Source organism: Schistocerca nitens, chromosome 5 (assembly GCF_023898315.1).
Source record: "Schistocerca nitens isolate TAMUIC-IGC-003100 chromosome 5, iqSchNite1.1, whole genome shotgun sequence".
Lineage (NCBI taxonomy): Eukaryota > Metazoa > Arthropoda > Insecta > Orthoptera > Acrididae > Schistocerca > Schistocerca nitens.
The window spans coordinates 505,508,604-505,524,869 of NC_064618.1; positions in this window are offsets into that span (position 1 = coordinate 505,508,604).

The following is a 16,266-nucleotide window of genomic DNA, read 5'->3' on the forward strand; positions in this document are numbered from 1 at the left end:
ATTACAGGATATAGCAAAAGAGCAAAGTAAAGACAATGTGTGGAAAGAAATTAAACACCTTTGGCAAGATAAGAATAATGTTACGATTAGGAACCACTACACTGTACGCAATGACATTCTGTTTCGCCGCTCTCATCCAGACAGCAACAATTGGTTATTATGCATTCCTGACGAACTGGTTAACAAATTAATCTGGTACACTCATTTAAGTTATGCACATTACGGAGCCAGAAAATGTTTTCTTATACTGAGACAGAACTGTTATTTTTCGAACATGGAAAAACGTATACGACGAGTTTTAGCATCATGTAAAATTTGCCAGAAAGCTAAGTCAGACACAACTTCACACATTCCTCCATTATATCCCATTGTACCTGTTAAATTAAGACATATGGCCGCAGTAGATATTTTTGGTCCAATTCCGAGAACTAACAGAGGTTTTTGCTACATCTTTGTCGCTGTTGAACTCACTTCAAAATTTGTTACTTTCACTCCGTTACGCAAAGCTACTGCTAAAACTGTTTCGAAAGCATTTGTAAAACATTTTCTATTTCATGTAGGGCATGTGATGAAAGTAATTTCTGACAATGGATCACAATTTCGTTCTGCTATATGGACACGCATGTTACGAGCTAGAAACATTTCTCCGATTTATATATCCAAGTACCACGCTTCTTCGAACCCTTGTGAACGAATAATGAAGGAAATTGGTAAACTGTGTAGAATATACTGCCACAAAAGACATGTTAATTGGGACACACACATACACTCATTCCAAGATGTAATTAATTCCATTCCAAATGAATCCACTACGCTATCTCCGTCTGTAATACTGAAAAACGTTGAACCACCAAACAGGATTAAAGAATTAGTAACATTTCCTACATCTCGTCGATTACGACACCACGAAATAATTGACATTGCGCTGAACAACATCAAACGTGCCGCAGAGCGCCGGAGAAGACAGCAAAAACAGGTTTGTAGACGCCGAGACTTTCACGTTGGACAGAAGATATTAGTACGTACACACTATTTATCCAGCAAATTAAAAGGTAAGTGCAGTAAATTTGAACTTCTATACGCAGGTCCATATCGGATTCGCAGCATTCCTCACCCCAATGTTGTACACGTCGAAACTTTGAGAACCAGAAAATCGAAAGGCAATCACCATATCTCCAATGTTAAACCGTTTATTGAATGAACATACTTTATGATTTATCACACTGTAATACATTTTCCAGATATTTATGTGAACAATTATTGATGATTATCGTATTTTTTCTTGGCAAGTGCCCGGCAAGGTAAGGTTAGCAGGTCGCTCTTCTTGTCGTTACACATCAGACCGTGCATATTTTCCAGATGAACTTACACTTTTTTATGACCACTTATGCAATTATAATTATATGACTAATTACTGATGATGACTATTGTATTTTTTCTTGGCAAGTGCCCGGCAAGGTAAGGTTAACAGGTCGCTTTTCTTGTCGTTACACATCAGACTGTGGACATTTTTCATTTTTTTTTTTTGTATAATTGTTTTCCCGTTTTGTTTGTATACATTATGAAATAGCTAAGGTATAACACACACCAGTTGACTTTGACTTTTTTTTCTGCCCTATGATATCTCAACATCGTGACTATTTTTCTTTTTTTTTACTGCTGCATTGTGATATTCTCTGTACACTTTTTGCCTTTGAATACTGTCTATGCTTTTGACATATTACGTTTTCTGTCATGTTATGCTGTATGCTTAATTGTGTCACCATTAACCAATCATTATCTAATGGGTATATGATTTAAATACAAGACATTAATCTTTGTTCATCAATTTCAGAAAGAAATGATGCGTAAAGGAAATAAATTGAACAGAAATGGGAATTTCACCTACGGAATAAACGAAAGAAGATGCAATAACCTTATGAGGAAGAGTAAATGGATTAGGATTAACAAGCATTAACAAGAATATACTATACACATCGCAGAATAGTAGTCTTAACTAATTTTTTCTTTCAGAATACGAAGCGATTGATGCAAGCTGTCAGACAGAACTACACATTTTAGTTTTAAGTGATGAGATATGCTACAGATAAGGAATAGTTGTATAATGAATAATGAAGTGATTTTTGCAGATGATAGTTAATGCTGATGAAGAATAATGATGAAGAATATGGTACTATTAATAATGAAGTTTTTTCTTTACAGGTGATGATAATAATGAAGTTATGATAATATGGATAATGAAGTTTTTTCTTTACAGATGAGGATAATGTTGAAGTTATGTATTTATGCTATGTAGTTATTTAAGTATTTGTTGCAGTTTGCTTTGACAGCAGGTGTTATATTGCATAGTAGGATGACTGAAGATTTTGGAAAGGACAGCTATGGAACACATTTTTTATACACATTTCACTACCTGTTAATTCGAAGTTCACTACTTTTCAGCATAGTCTGCGTTTCTTCTTTCAGCTCAATAATCCATTTTGTATTTTTTTTTCAGGAGAAGCCTTTTATGATACTTACTAAACTTGTTACCTATTATACCTGTTCTAGTACTTAATTTTTTTTTTACCCATTTGTGTCTATCATTTATAAAGTAATAACCTTGCTACAGCTGACTCATGACGAATGACGTTACACATTTTTCATTTATAGGAACAACCTAGAAGCAATTTTTTCTCTTATTTCTTCTTGCTTTCCCTTATAATTACCCAAAGCAATGCATTGCTAGCACAAAAAAAAATATATATATATATATATAAAATATTTTTGTAACTGAATAATAACTACCACTGTTTATTGTAATGAGACTACTTATAATGCCCATGATTATTAATGCTATGATTGTAATTTTTTAACTGGCTAATAATTGCCACTGTCTATTGTAATGAGATTACTTATTATGCCCATGATTATTAATGCTATGATTGTAATTTTATAACTGGCTAGTAATTGCCACTGTCTATTGTAATGAGATTACTTATTATGCCCATGATTATTAATGCTATGATTGTAATTGTGTAACTGGCTAAAAATTGCCACTGTCTATTGTAATGAGACTACTTATTATGCCCATGATTATTAATGCTATGATTGTAATTGTGTAACTGAACAAAGACTGCCGCTGTTTATTGTAATACGACTACCCATGATGGCAATAATTTAATTTTATGAACATTATTCTGTAATACTAAAATACTTGGTACAGAAATGTTCAATGACTAGAGTATGGATGCCACAAACTAATTATGTAACCACTAATCAAGACTTGTGTAATGTCCTTCACCTTCTGACCTAACTACCTGAAATTATTGTAACATCCATTTGTCTTGTCCATCCTCATTATCATGGAGCACTATATTTGGTTTTTGCACTAAGTCTACGTTGGTGTGCCGCCTCTTAAAAGCGTGGTGTTGACACGACATGCTGTCCACCACTGTAAGCAATGAAGACGTTATTATGGTCCCACTAGTTGGTGTACCTGGTATACTGCCAAATGATAGCATGGAATATTACTACGACGTTTCAGTGTCTTGATACGCTGATAAATACTTCTGGGAACGGAACTGCAGATTGTATCACTTAGTGTTGTGATTCTGTGGAAAGATATGGACTTTCAGTGCAGCTGTGTGCAAAGTAAAGTGCTACAACCATGATGCAATCCTTTCCTTTCCTATCCTAATAGTGAAAATCATTTTAACTAACATCATTTATGTTAAAGACCTATACATTTTTCTCGATTTGTTGAACTCCAGTGCGAGTACACTTGTGTCACTTGTCGACATGATTTTCTGCCATTGTTTATTTATTGTGAAAATACTAAAGACATTTTTCGATTTGTTCTGAAGTGCAGTATGTGTGCACTCTTGTCATCTATATTGTATATACTTTTTGTGATTTGATGATTTTTCTACCCTTGCGTTTATTTGTTATAAAACTGTTCAAAAGTTTTCAGTGCATGTGCACTTATGTGAATATGTTTTCTACTGAACTCCAGTGCCTGTGCACTCTTCTCAATTTTCAATATGATTTGTGTTCATTCTGCATACCTTTTATGATTTATGTCATTTGTTCATCATTGTATATACATTTCGTCTTTTGCTGATATATTCTCCACTGCAGTGCATGTGCACTCATGTCCTTTATCAACATGATTTTGTTCAAAAAAAATGCTACAGAATCTTACAGTGCGTGTGCACTTTGTTATCTGTCAAATAATTTGTATATACATTTTTCTGATTTAATAATATGTTTTGTACTTATATTTTGTCTTGTCTGAAGTGTTTTGTACTAGGTGCATGTGCACAACATTTAATTCATGTATTACATCTGAATTTTTTTGTTTGTAAAATGTAAAAGTTAATTAATTACAGAAAAATTTTGCCGCGATTGGCAAGTCCAAATGACTCACCATCGCTGCCAAATTTTTGCCGCCCCAGTGGAGGGTTATGAAACACGTATGTTGTGCGGCGGCGATGGCGAGGCATTGTAGAATCTCTGACCAGAGAGCATGTAGTTGGTGCAGTTGCGCTCCACTCGCAGTAGCGAGCAGTCAGTCTGTCGACAGTAGTAGCCGAGTATAGTTGCAAGCTAGTGGTAGCGCATAGCAGTCGGCGGGCGTCGGCACCGCAATGGTCGAGATTCAGGACAAGGTATATTATTAAGCAGCATCGTGCGTAGCTAGTAATGTAAATTAAATGTAATGAACTTTAAAGAATCGCCCCAATAATAATTTTGATTTAAAAGCAATTTTTAACAAAGAATCATTCGATTTCCTTCCATTTCCTTTAAACAAAAAAAATTCAATTAACTTCAAAATTTAGTTATTGGGATACACCTGCTGCAAGCTGTGGCGCAGAATAAGAGCAGAATTTTGACATGCAGTTATATTAAGGTAAGAAATTAATTCTGATTTTTTGCGCAGGGCCAAAGACCGACATTTTGGTTAAGCTGAGTTTTGATTGTCACTGTAGTTCCATTGTCATGGGATCATGTTTCATTATTTTACGCGAACTTATACTTGCGTCAGATTGCTAATTTTGTTTAATTGTCATTGTCATTAATATTTTTGCGGGGAGCTTACACTTAGCTCTAGGTACATTTCCATTTGAGTAACATTAGACTTTCATTTTGTGGGAAGGTTACAGTATTACGGATAACTCTAAAATATTTCTGTTTGCTGATGACACTAGCTTGGTAGTAAAGAACGTTTGCAACATTGGCTCGGTTTCAAATAGTGCAGTTCATGACATAAGTTCACGGCTTGTAGAAAATAAACTAACGCTGATTCACAGTAAGACTCAGATTTTACAGTTTCTAACACACAATTCAACAAAACCTCACGTTTTGATTTCTCAGAATGGGCATATGATTAGTGAAACTGAACAGTTCATATTTCTAGGTGTTCAGATAGATAAACTGTCGTGGAAAGCCCACGTTCAGGATCGTGTTCAAAGACCTAATGCTGCCATTTTTACAATTCGAATGATACCTAACGTGAGTGATCGTTCGACTCGAAAATCTGTCTACTTCGCTTATTTTCATTCGCTTATGTCGTATGGAATTATATTTTGGGTAACTTTTCCCATTCTAAAAGGATATGTCTGCCTCAGAAACGAGCGGTTCAGGCAATAAGTGGTGTAAGTCCGCAAACCCCTTGTCGACCCCTGTTCACGAATCTGGGTACTTTGACATTGGTCTCTCAATAAATATATATTCCTTACTGTTATTTATTGTTAACTCGATTCTACAGTCTGGAACCGCGCGACCGCTACGGTCGCAGGTTCGAATCCTGCCTCGGGCATAGATGTGTGTGATGTCCTTAGGTTAGTTAGGTTTAAGTATTTCTAAGTTCTAGGGGACTGATGACCTCAGATGTTAAGTCCCATAGTGCTCAGAGCCATTTGAAACATGTTGTTAACTATATTAGCTTATTCCCAAGAGTAAGCAGCTTTCACTCATTTAATACTCGGCAGAAATCAAACCCGCATTTGGATCGGACTTCCTTAACTCTTGTGCAGAAAGGTGTGCAGTATACTGCTGCATTCATTTTCAATAAGCTGCCACTTTAATTCAAATATCTTAGCGCTTTCAAATCTAAACTCAAGAGTTTCCTCATGGGTCACTCCCTCTATTCTGTCGAGGAGTTGCTTGAAAAATTAAGCTGATTCTTGTATTGTTGATAACGTTGACTTAAACTTATGGCTTGACTTTTCTCGGGTTCATAAACATTTTATTTTTATCTGTTATTACTTTAATGTTGTAATTTCGTCTACTGACACCTTCCATGACCTTAGAGATTTGCTCCTCAATTTGGCCCTACGGAACTTAATGTTTAAATAAAATAAAAATAAAGTCAAGAGAACAATACAGCGAATAAGAAGCGAGTGTATAGATGGTATAATACAACACAATTAGTACTTTGTAAAATTTTCAGAAGAAAGAATAAAAAGAAAGCGAGAGAAAAACCACGACTGGAATTCTTTTAAAAAAGCTACACGTAACTCAAATTATCAGAAATGAAGAAGTTAGTTTCTAATAGGTTCAGATAGAGAGCTGCCAGCCAGTCGAAAGAGTCAGTTCAAATTGTTCAAATGGCTCTGAGCACTATGGGACTCAACATCTTAGGTCATAAGTCCCCTAGAACTTAGAACTACTTAAACCTAACTAACCTAAGGACATCACACACACCCATGCCCGAGGCAGGATTCGAACCTGCGACCGTAGCAGTCCCGCAGTTCCGGACTGCAGCGCCAGAGCCGCACGGCCACCGCGGCCGGTGAAAGAGTCAGTACTGAGAATGTTACGTTGCAGTTGTCGAAAATGAGTGGCATATGTGCCACACCATACTCTGGGCGAAATTATCGCGTTATCATGTGCTATGAAAAAAGGATATAGAAACGAACGCATCTGCTACACATGTTAACAACGATGTAAATATATCTACAATGTCCTGTAGTAATACATACCTTAAAGTTAATATACAATTAGGCACCGTGTAAAGTAAATGGCAGCAACAATACTGTATTGTCAAACATAGAACTCTTCTTTGAACACCTCATCTTGGTGCATTACACCCTCAAACAGGGCAGTTACACACTGAAGGCAAATGCTTTCACCTACCAAGGACAGCACTATCCTCTAACGTAAATATCCGATACCCCACCGATGCTACTGTCTACAGCAAAATTTTTGAACACTTTTATTCGAAGTCCTAGTAAATCCTAGAAACTGATATTCTACATGTGTTGCAACGTACAGAATAACCAACAGGAAGTAGATTAGGTTGGTGACTGCTTCTCAAGGAAGACACCGCTAATGTGTGTCTTTTCATTTAACATGATGTTGAGTTCGTCTCTTGAAGCGCAAAAAAATCTATTTCCTCTAGATTTGACAGCATCCACTGTTTTTCTTGAAAGTGGAATATATTCATGCTATCTGTGATCTTGTCTTGAAGAATGAGCAGCATTTGTTGGGAAACAACTCAAGCGAAATTTGATGGGCGTGGACCGACAGTGCAGCAGTGGATCAAGGAATTGGAACAGAAAAGACATCAACAATGAAATGGACAACTGGAGAAGGCATTACAGCAAACAAAGTCCAACAAATAATCCGGGCAGAACCTGAGAATTGGTGATAGCGGAGACCAGAGAAGGTGAGACCGACGGCCCGTACATCTGCTGCTAGACCGTTAATAGCCACTAAAAATAGAGACATACTCAATACGGAGCCCTGCGGAATACCATTCTCCTGAATACGGGGGGGGGGGGGGGGGGGGGACTATGGGAGGCACCGACCTGGACACGGAATTATCAGTAGTAGAGCGATCCTGGATGAAGCCGCCCTGACATGGAGCCTGTAGGCCACGTGACTCCATGACCCAATCCACCGCCGACACACCATACGTTCCAGCAGCTTACAAATAAAGTTGGTGAGACTGATGAGCTGGTAGCTACTCACATAAATCGGGTTTTTACAGAGTTTGAGCACCGGAATGATGGTACTCTCCCGTCATTGCGATGAAAAGACGCCAACGCACGAGATCCAGTTGAAGATGACGAGGAGATGTCGATTATAGTCCGACGAGAGATGTTTAATCATCTGACTGTGGATCCAATCCGGCCCCAGAGCTGTGTCGGGGCAATGTGCAAGGATGCTGTGGCGCTCTCACTGTGTAAATGGGGCGTTATAGGGTTCACTGTGGCGTGTAGTGAACGAGAGGACCTTCCTTTCTATCCGCCGTTTGAGGGTGCTAAAGGCTGGGGGTAGTTCTCCGATGCAGAGGCTCGAGCATAGTGCTCAGCAAAGTGCTCAGCAATCGCATTTCCGTCGGTAGATAACACGCCATTGATGTTAATGCCAGGGACACCTGTTGGGGTCTGGTACCCAAAAAGACGTCTAATCTTCGTTCAGACGTGGGAAGGCGACGTATGGCACCCAATGATCGGCACGTGCCTCTCCCGACACTTCTGTTTCCGTCGTTTTATAAGCTGGCGAATGCGGGCACGGAGCCGCTTAAAGGCTATTAGGTGCTCTGGGGAAGGCTGGCGCTTGTGTCGCTGTAGATATCGCCGACGCTCTTTAATTGCCTCAGCGACTTCCGGCGACCACCAAGGGACTGTCTTTCGCCGAGGACACCCTAGAGAGCGAGGAATCGCGTTTTCCGCCGCAGAAAGACAATGTCAGTGCCACCATGTGGGGGAGATTCAGCGAAGACAGCAGAGGTGTATGCTTCCCAGTCTGCCTTGTTTAAAGCCCATGCGTCCGTGGTCATGAAGCCAGGGCAGTAACAGGAAGATGGGGAAGTGGTCACTACCTCGCAGATCGTCATGTGCTCCCCAGTGGATAGATGGGAGAAGGCTGGGGCTGCAAACCGAGAGATCTATGGGCGAATATGTGACATGTGCCACACTGAAACGTGTGGAGGCACCCGAATTTACGAGGCAGAGGTCAAGCTGTGACAGTAAATTTTCGACCTCCCTACCTTGGCCAGTAAGCATGGCGCCACCCCACAAGGGATTATGCACGTTAAAATTTCCCAAAAGTAGGAAAGGTTTATGGAGTTGATCAATCAGTGCACCCAATATGTTCAGGGGTTCAGCACCATATGAAGGAAGATATACACTGCAGACAGTTATTTCCTGCGTCATCCTTATCCTGACAGCCACAGCTTCAAGAGGGTTTTGAAGGGTCAAAGTTTCACTACATACTGAGCTCAGGACATAGACGAAAACTCCACCTGACACTTTATTACAGTCCCTACAGTTCCTGAAATATCCCATATAGCCGTAAAGGGCAGGAGTCCGCATTGCTTGGATCCAGGTTCCTGGAGGGCAATGCAGAAAGCAGGTGTAAAGCTTAACAGCTGCCATAGCTCAGCCAGTTGGTGGAAAAAACCGGCTGGGAGGGCTTCATTGACTCAGTCTCAGGGACTGAGGAGGACCGTGAAGCTCTATGACCAGCTACCTGTGGTTGTTTCAGCCACTGGCAGGTGGCAGCTTTGCCACTGGTAGGAACCTGGGAAGGGAGTGGCCCAAGGCATCCCTTCCTGGAGAGAAGAGCCGAACAAGATTTACGCTTCTTCAGCTGAGAAGTAGTTGGGGGGTGGGTGTTGCTCCTGAAGTCGATTGTGCAGGAGCATCAGGGAGGGAAGTGCCCCCCCCCCCCCCCCACCATCAAGGGGGCAGGTGAAGTCTGACGGCTCAGAGCCAACTGTACGCGACAGAACGGAAGATGGTAGAACCGCTGTCGCAGCGGCAGCGTAGATTGACGTCATATGCACAGGATGTAGCCTCTCATTCTTATTTTCTATTACTTTTCTTTCTTTCTGGAGAATTCTGCGGTCAGGCAAGCAAGGCGAACGGTGCTCTCCGTTGTTGACACAGATGGGAGGCACACGGAGTATTGGGATGTGAAGGAAGTCCGCAATCCCGAAAGGTGACGCTGTAAATGCAGCAGGGCAACATATGGCCGAACTTCCAGCACTTAAGGCACCGCATCAGGGGAGGGATATATGGATTTACGTCACAGCTGTAGGCCATCACCTAGACCTCCCGGGGTAATGTGTCACCCTCGAAGGCCAAGATGAAGGCACCGGTGGCAACCTTATTATCCCTTGGACCCCGGTGGACACACCAGACGAAACGGACACCTCGCCGCTCTAAATTGGCGCGCAACTCTTCGTCACTGCAAAAGAAGGTCCCTGTAAAATATTATACCCTGGACTACATTTAAGCTCTTATCGGGCGTTATGGAAACATAAACATACCCCAGCTCGTTACAGGAGAGTAGTGCCCGTGACTGGGCAGAGGCTGCTGATTTGATGAAGATCGAACGCGACCGCGTTTGGACAAGCCCTCCACCTTCCCAAACTTGTCCTCTAAATGCTCCACAAAAAACTGAGGTTTCATTGACAAGAAAAATTCATCATAATCTCTCGTACATATGAGGTACTGGGATGAAAAAGCTTTGCTGCCATCCTTAACCTGGCGTTCCTCCCATTGTGTGGCCAGGTGCGGGGGGGGGGGGGGACGATTTGAGGTCATATTCCTTAGCACTGAAGTTAGACCTTGCCGCTTAGAGACTGCTGGTGTTTGACCACCAGGAAGAGATGACGTACTATGCTTCATGGCATGTCATATGCCCTGATACCACCCACTCTGACCAGGGGCCCTCCCCATGGGCGCCACCCAGCTGCAGCAATGGCCGCCTGCAGGATGGCCATTGACGGGAGTTCTGATGTCCCAGGGTGATGGGCATCTACTCCTTGGCATACATAGGGAGTTAATAGCGCAGGCGTCAGCATAGCGATTCCTGTGTGGTCAGCGGGCTACAAACGACAGGGTACAAGGCGGCCTCACCACAATGGACTGGCTACCACGCTGTATATCAGGTGCAAACAAGCTAAGAAGTCCATTATCGTCGACAGCGCAGAAAGCGATAATGTACAGAGGATGGAGGAAAACGCACCTAGGAGGGTGACCTCGCCCAACATCTGGAGAACGAGCGGAAGTGCAGATCCGATGCGAGAGGTCTCAGCGCATGATGGACACTGAACACCATGTAAGGCACCCTTCCCCAATTGTCTCGCTCTTGGGGAAAATTTTGAAAAATGGAGGTCAAACACTACAGGAGACCATTACGTAAAGGCCGAAATGTGTGAGACTCCATTTAGTCTCCTCTTGCGACAGGCAGGAATACCTCGGGCCTATTCTATCCCTGGACGTGCAGTGGGGTTAATATTTGTGCATCATGGTCTGAAAGGCCCTTCGCCCTTTTACTAACAGAATGCCCATCTAGCAATGAAGAATGAATGAAAATATTGTCTATGGCTGTGCTACTGTTCCCCTGTACCCTTGTTGGAAAAAACACAATCTGCATCAGATCATATGAATTTAGGAGATCTAACAGCATCCTTTTTCTTGCACCATCATATACAAAATTTACATTGAAGTCACCATATGTAACTAATTTCTGGTTCTTCCTATAAAGTGAACCAAGAATACTCTCTAGCTTGAGCTCTGAAGTCAGAGTTAGGTGACCTATATAAGTTTAGTATCACTAAATTCAGCTGCCCCTGCACAACATTCAAATATCTGTTCAGTGCAGTGCCGTGACATGTCAACAGACTCAATTGTAATACTGTCTTTTTTTACATACATGGCCACTCCCTTATCCTGCAAGGAACTGCTTGAAATACAGCCAACTAATCTGTAGCCTGGTAAAGGAAGCCTCTGAATTGTCAAATTATTCAAGTTGTGCTCCGATATACCAATAATTTCAGAGTCAACATCTACAAGCAGTTAACTAACTTTATCTCTTCACGATAAAGGATGACAGCCAAAACAGTTGCAGGATAAAAATTTATTAAAATTCTTGACCAAGGTTTCGGTACATATAAATATACCTTCATCAGAAGTAAAAAATCCTGAACAGGACGACACTTTCATTAGAAAAGCCTTAGCATCGGAAGTGAGAAACACAAAAGCTTAAGTAACAGTGAAATTACCAGACTAATACAGGCACAAAATCTTTTACTTACTTACTAAAATTACATCATGCAATGGAGATTAATAAAACAATTGTGCCATAGGCGTCGTCAATAATTAAGACATCTTCTCCATTTGTACAACATGACTATGGGCACAGGGTCAATGCGAACAGTTTAGCACCAGTACTTCGCCTATGAACTATCGAGACAAGAGTGTGAAAGCACAACGACAGATGGTTTCGTTTTATTATAACATTTTGGTTGTTTTCGCTAGTATGTATTTCACCGCGTACGTTACGCGAGATTCTCGTGCATTACGCTAGTGCTCTCTCTCGTTAGATGTGTTCCATAGCGCAAGCTTCATCTGTTTGACACTAGGACACAGGCAAATTGGTCCCATATTTTCTATTTTACATAAATGTTTTTAAATGGTCTGCTATGTTTTATTTTTTTAGACAGAAATTTTGAATTAACACAACTTTTAATAATTTTTGATGCGCTTATGTAGGTATTCATGGATTTTAATATGCGCGGGTGTCTGGCACATACCACAAGTGCCCTCTCTCGGCGAAACCATCTGCCCTAGTGCTTTCACACTCTTGTCTCGATAGTTCATAGGCGAAGTACTGGTGCTAAACTGTCCGCATTGACCCTGTGCCCATAGTCATGTTGTACAAATGGAGAAGATGTCTTAATTATTGACGACGCCTTTGGCACAATTGTTTTATTTAATCTCCATTGCATGACGTAATTTTAGTAAGTGACTAAACGATTTTGTGCCTGTATTACTCTGGTAATTTCACTGTCACTTAAGCTTTTGTGTTTCTCACTTCCGATGCTAAGGCTTTTCTAATGAAAGTGTCGTCCTGTTCAGGATTTTTTACTTCTGATGAAGGTATATTTATATGTACCGAAACCTTGGTCAAGAATTTTAATAAATTTTTATCCTGCATCTGTTTTGGCTGTCATCCTTTATTGTGAAGAATTTCAACAGTTGTTGTTGCAGCCATGTTTAAAATCTTGGAACTTTATCTCTAATACCTCTTATATTTTGATGAAATATGGTAATTCCTTCTCTACTTGGAAACATGACGTCCTCTCAAGGGGAGTCCTTCGTTACCCCTGTAACTTCCTTTAAGCAGGTATACCTATCAGCTGACTTCAATGTAAAACTACTACAGAAATTTCTCCATTAGTGATCCCACCACCACCCACTACACTGTCACCTATAAGCTTTGCCAACCTCCCCTTCCCATACCTACTGAGGTGCAGGCCATGCGTAGTGATGAAACCCGATCTACTGATAGACTCAACTGGCACCACTGAAATGTGACCCATCCCATATTCCATTAGTGCCTTCTCCAGCCCCATGTTAACGCGCCTAACAGCCACATTAAGATGAGGCCGATCATAAGGCTGAAACAGTTGCACGAAATGCACATTAGTGCCACCAGTTTGAGTAGCTATCTTTACCAGGTCACCACCTACATCATATTCCCCGTCCCTATCAAGATTGTTTCCTGCTCCACCCACTACCACTACCTGATCCTTCTTCGTAAGTTTCCTACATAACTTCCCTAAGCTGTCAGTCATCTGAGCCAACCCTGCACTAGGATTCACAATGCTAGTGACCTGGTACTCACTCCCCAACACTTCCTCCAACTGCTGGCCCACACCTCTATTGTGCGAACTACCTAACAACTGAACCTTCTTCTTTCTGTTAGACTTTGCAACTGACATAGGCCATCTAACTGCTGAGGACTACTGCATGTTCCCTATAACTACAGCTACAAGAGGCTCCTCTCCACTCAACTCTGACAGTTGATCAAATCTATTGCATATACACAAAGTATAACTGTCTGAATACCTCCTCCTCGTAGCTGCCTTCTTGCCAACTGCCAGTTCACATTCCCCACCACCCTTCACCCTCCTCAACCTATCTAGTTCCTCCTTTGCGTGTTTTAACTGCACCTGAAAGGCACAGATCTTACGCTCCTGCTCCTCTGTCAACTTATTTCTACTACAGATTCTGCATTCCCAGGAGAGGATCTCGCTAGAATGCCCACTGGCTTCCCCACTGCATTCCCCCCGATTAAAAAACTTTGAACAAATCCCACACCGTAATCTACTACTCACAAACCTACGACAGAGCCCACACTTCTCACTCATGATAAAATTTTACAGTTCTGGAAGAAACTATACGGCTACGTTACCTAAGTTCAGCTACACCAGTAGAACTATTTACAGAACTAACAATAGCGGTCTAGAAATTCTCTCTCTAATAAGAAAGCAACTACTTGCACTAATACTACTAAACCACAACTAATACCAGTACCAACAAAACTTCACAAAATTATTAGCTAAAACCAAGCATTCAAGCGGCCACTGGAACACTCAACGAAGTTAAAACACTGAATGAAAATTTTACTGAAATATTTCACTAGAAACAATAAGAAACGTCAGCTCAAAACTTAAGCACGAAATTTACTAAAAATGGCTCTGAGCACTATGGGACTTAACTGCTGTGGTCATCAGTCCCCTAGAACTTAGAACTACTTAAACCTAACTAACCTAAGGACATCACACACATCCATGCCCGAGGCAGGATTCGAACCTGCGACCGTAGCGGTCGCGCGGTTCCAGACTGTAGCGCCTAGAACCGCTCGGCCACTCCGGCCGGCACGAAATTTACTAAACGCACAGAAAACTCTAAAAAAACACAGCGAGCGAACGTTTCCAAATTTTTATTAAATCATTATATCGCCACAAACAGCACGAAACACCGCTGAAAACTATTAAATTTAATAACTGTATAACAGTGCACAAATACCTTTGTCAGTACTTAGGTTTATAACCGCTACAGCTGCAACTGCACGCCGCAAAATGTAAACACACTACTGAGGCTTGGACGAACGACGTAAACACACTGACGAATAACAGACCACTCGAGTCCATAACACAGGAAGGAAAAATGAGATTAATAAAAATCCACTTATAAGTTACTTTTACAGCAAATATTAACAGAAATGAACTTTAAAATAAGTAACTGAAGCCTAAAACTATATAAAATGCTTACGAGCAATTTCGACAGCAGTCCAGCACACGTGACGTTACACCCTCTATTCTCTAATTATTTGTACGACTTCCACTTCATCTTTAAAAGGTGTCCGTAACATCATGCCTCAAAAGATTTCATTTCATTTTTGCCTACTGTCTATGTTTCTTAGCCATAAGGTGCTATGCTCCAGATGCAGCGTTTAATCGGCTTTTTCCTCAATTCAGTATTTATATTGTTTGAGCAGAGGATGTTCCTTTAATTCATGAACGTTGCTGTTGTTTCAGTAATTCGCCGTTTAGTTCGTCTTTGGTTTTTCCGTCTTCAGTTACCTCACTACGTAAATATTTAAATGCTCTTGTTCGTTTTATTTCCTCTAATTTTGATGTTTGTGTCTTCTGAACCCTTGGAGCACACCAATATTTCTGTCTTTTTTTTTTAGTTAATTTCCGTTTTGTACTTATCCCGCAGTACTATATCCGCATGCTGTATAGAACTAAAGTTCAACGAGTGGCTGTTATTTCCGTGTTGATGGGCTATTTCTTAGTCAGTCATCGATTAAATAGCCTGTAGGCATGATCTTGAATAATGTCAGTGCAGGTGAAGTCGTGTAGGTAGCTACAAACTCTTCAGCGACTGTTACAGTGGAGATTAATGTGTAATGAGCGTCCGTCTCCCAGCATTTACACGTATAGGAAGGCAAATGACATTTCCACGCCAAGTTAGAGACGAGTTCCATGGACTCTTCAGATACTAAATGCGTATTAGATAGCGATGGGGTGCAAATCACTATCCCGATATCTTGACTAAGACTTTCTTCTGTTTTTGTAAACCTGTTCAAGTGAATAGCGGAATGATTTCGAAATCGCCCCTTCTCTTATGACCCCGATCTGCAGTAACTCCAGACTTTCTTAATTTACGGAATATTTGTCTGATACGCATGTATTTGAGTAGTTCGCAATACACAGAGCGAAACATGAATACCGCCACTATCAGTTTAGTGCAGATGTCTAATTAATTCTGGCCATGTTGCTTTAATGGAACATCATTGAACAGTACACGCAGCGGCATAAATTACGGCACCGTACGTGTAGTCGCTCTGGCGAAAACTGCCGGCAGTAATGTTAACGCAAAAGGGGTGGAAATGTGAAACCCACTTCGTTCATGGCAGTCCTGTTAGTGCATTTTGACATTCCTAATACACATTTTTCTTTTTTTTAAGAAT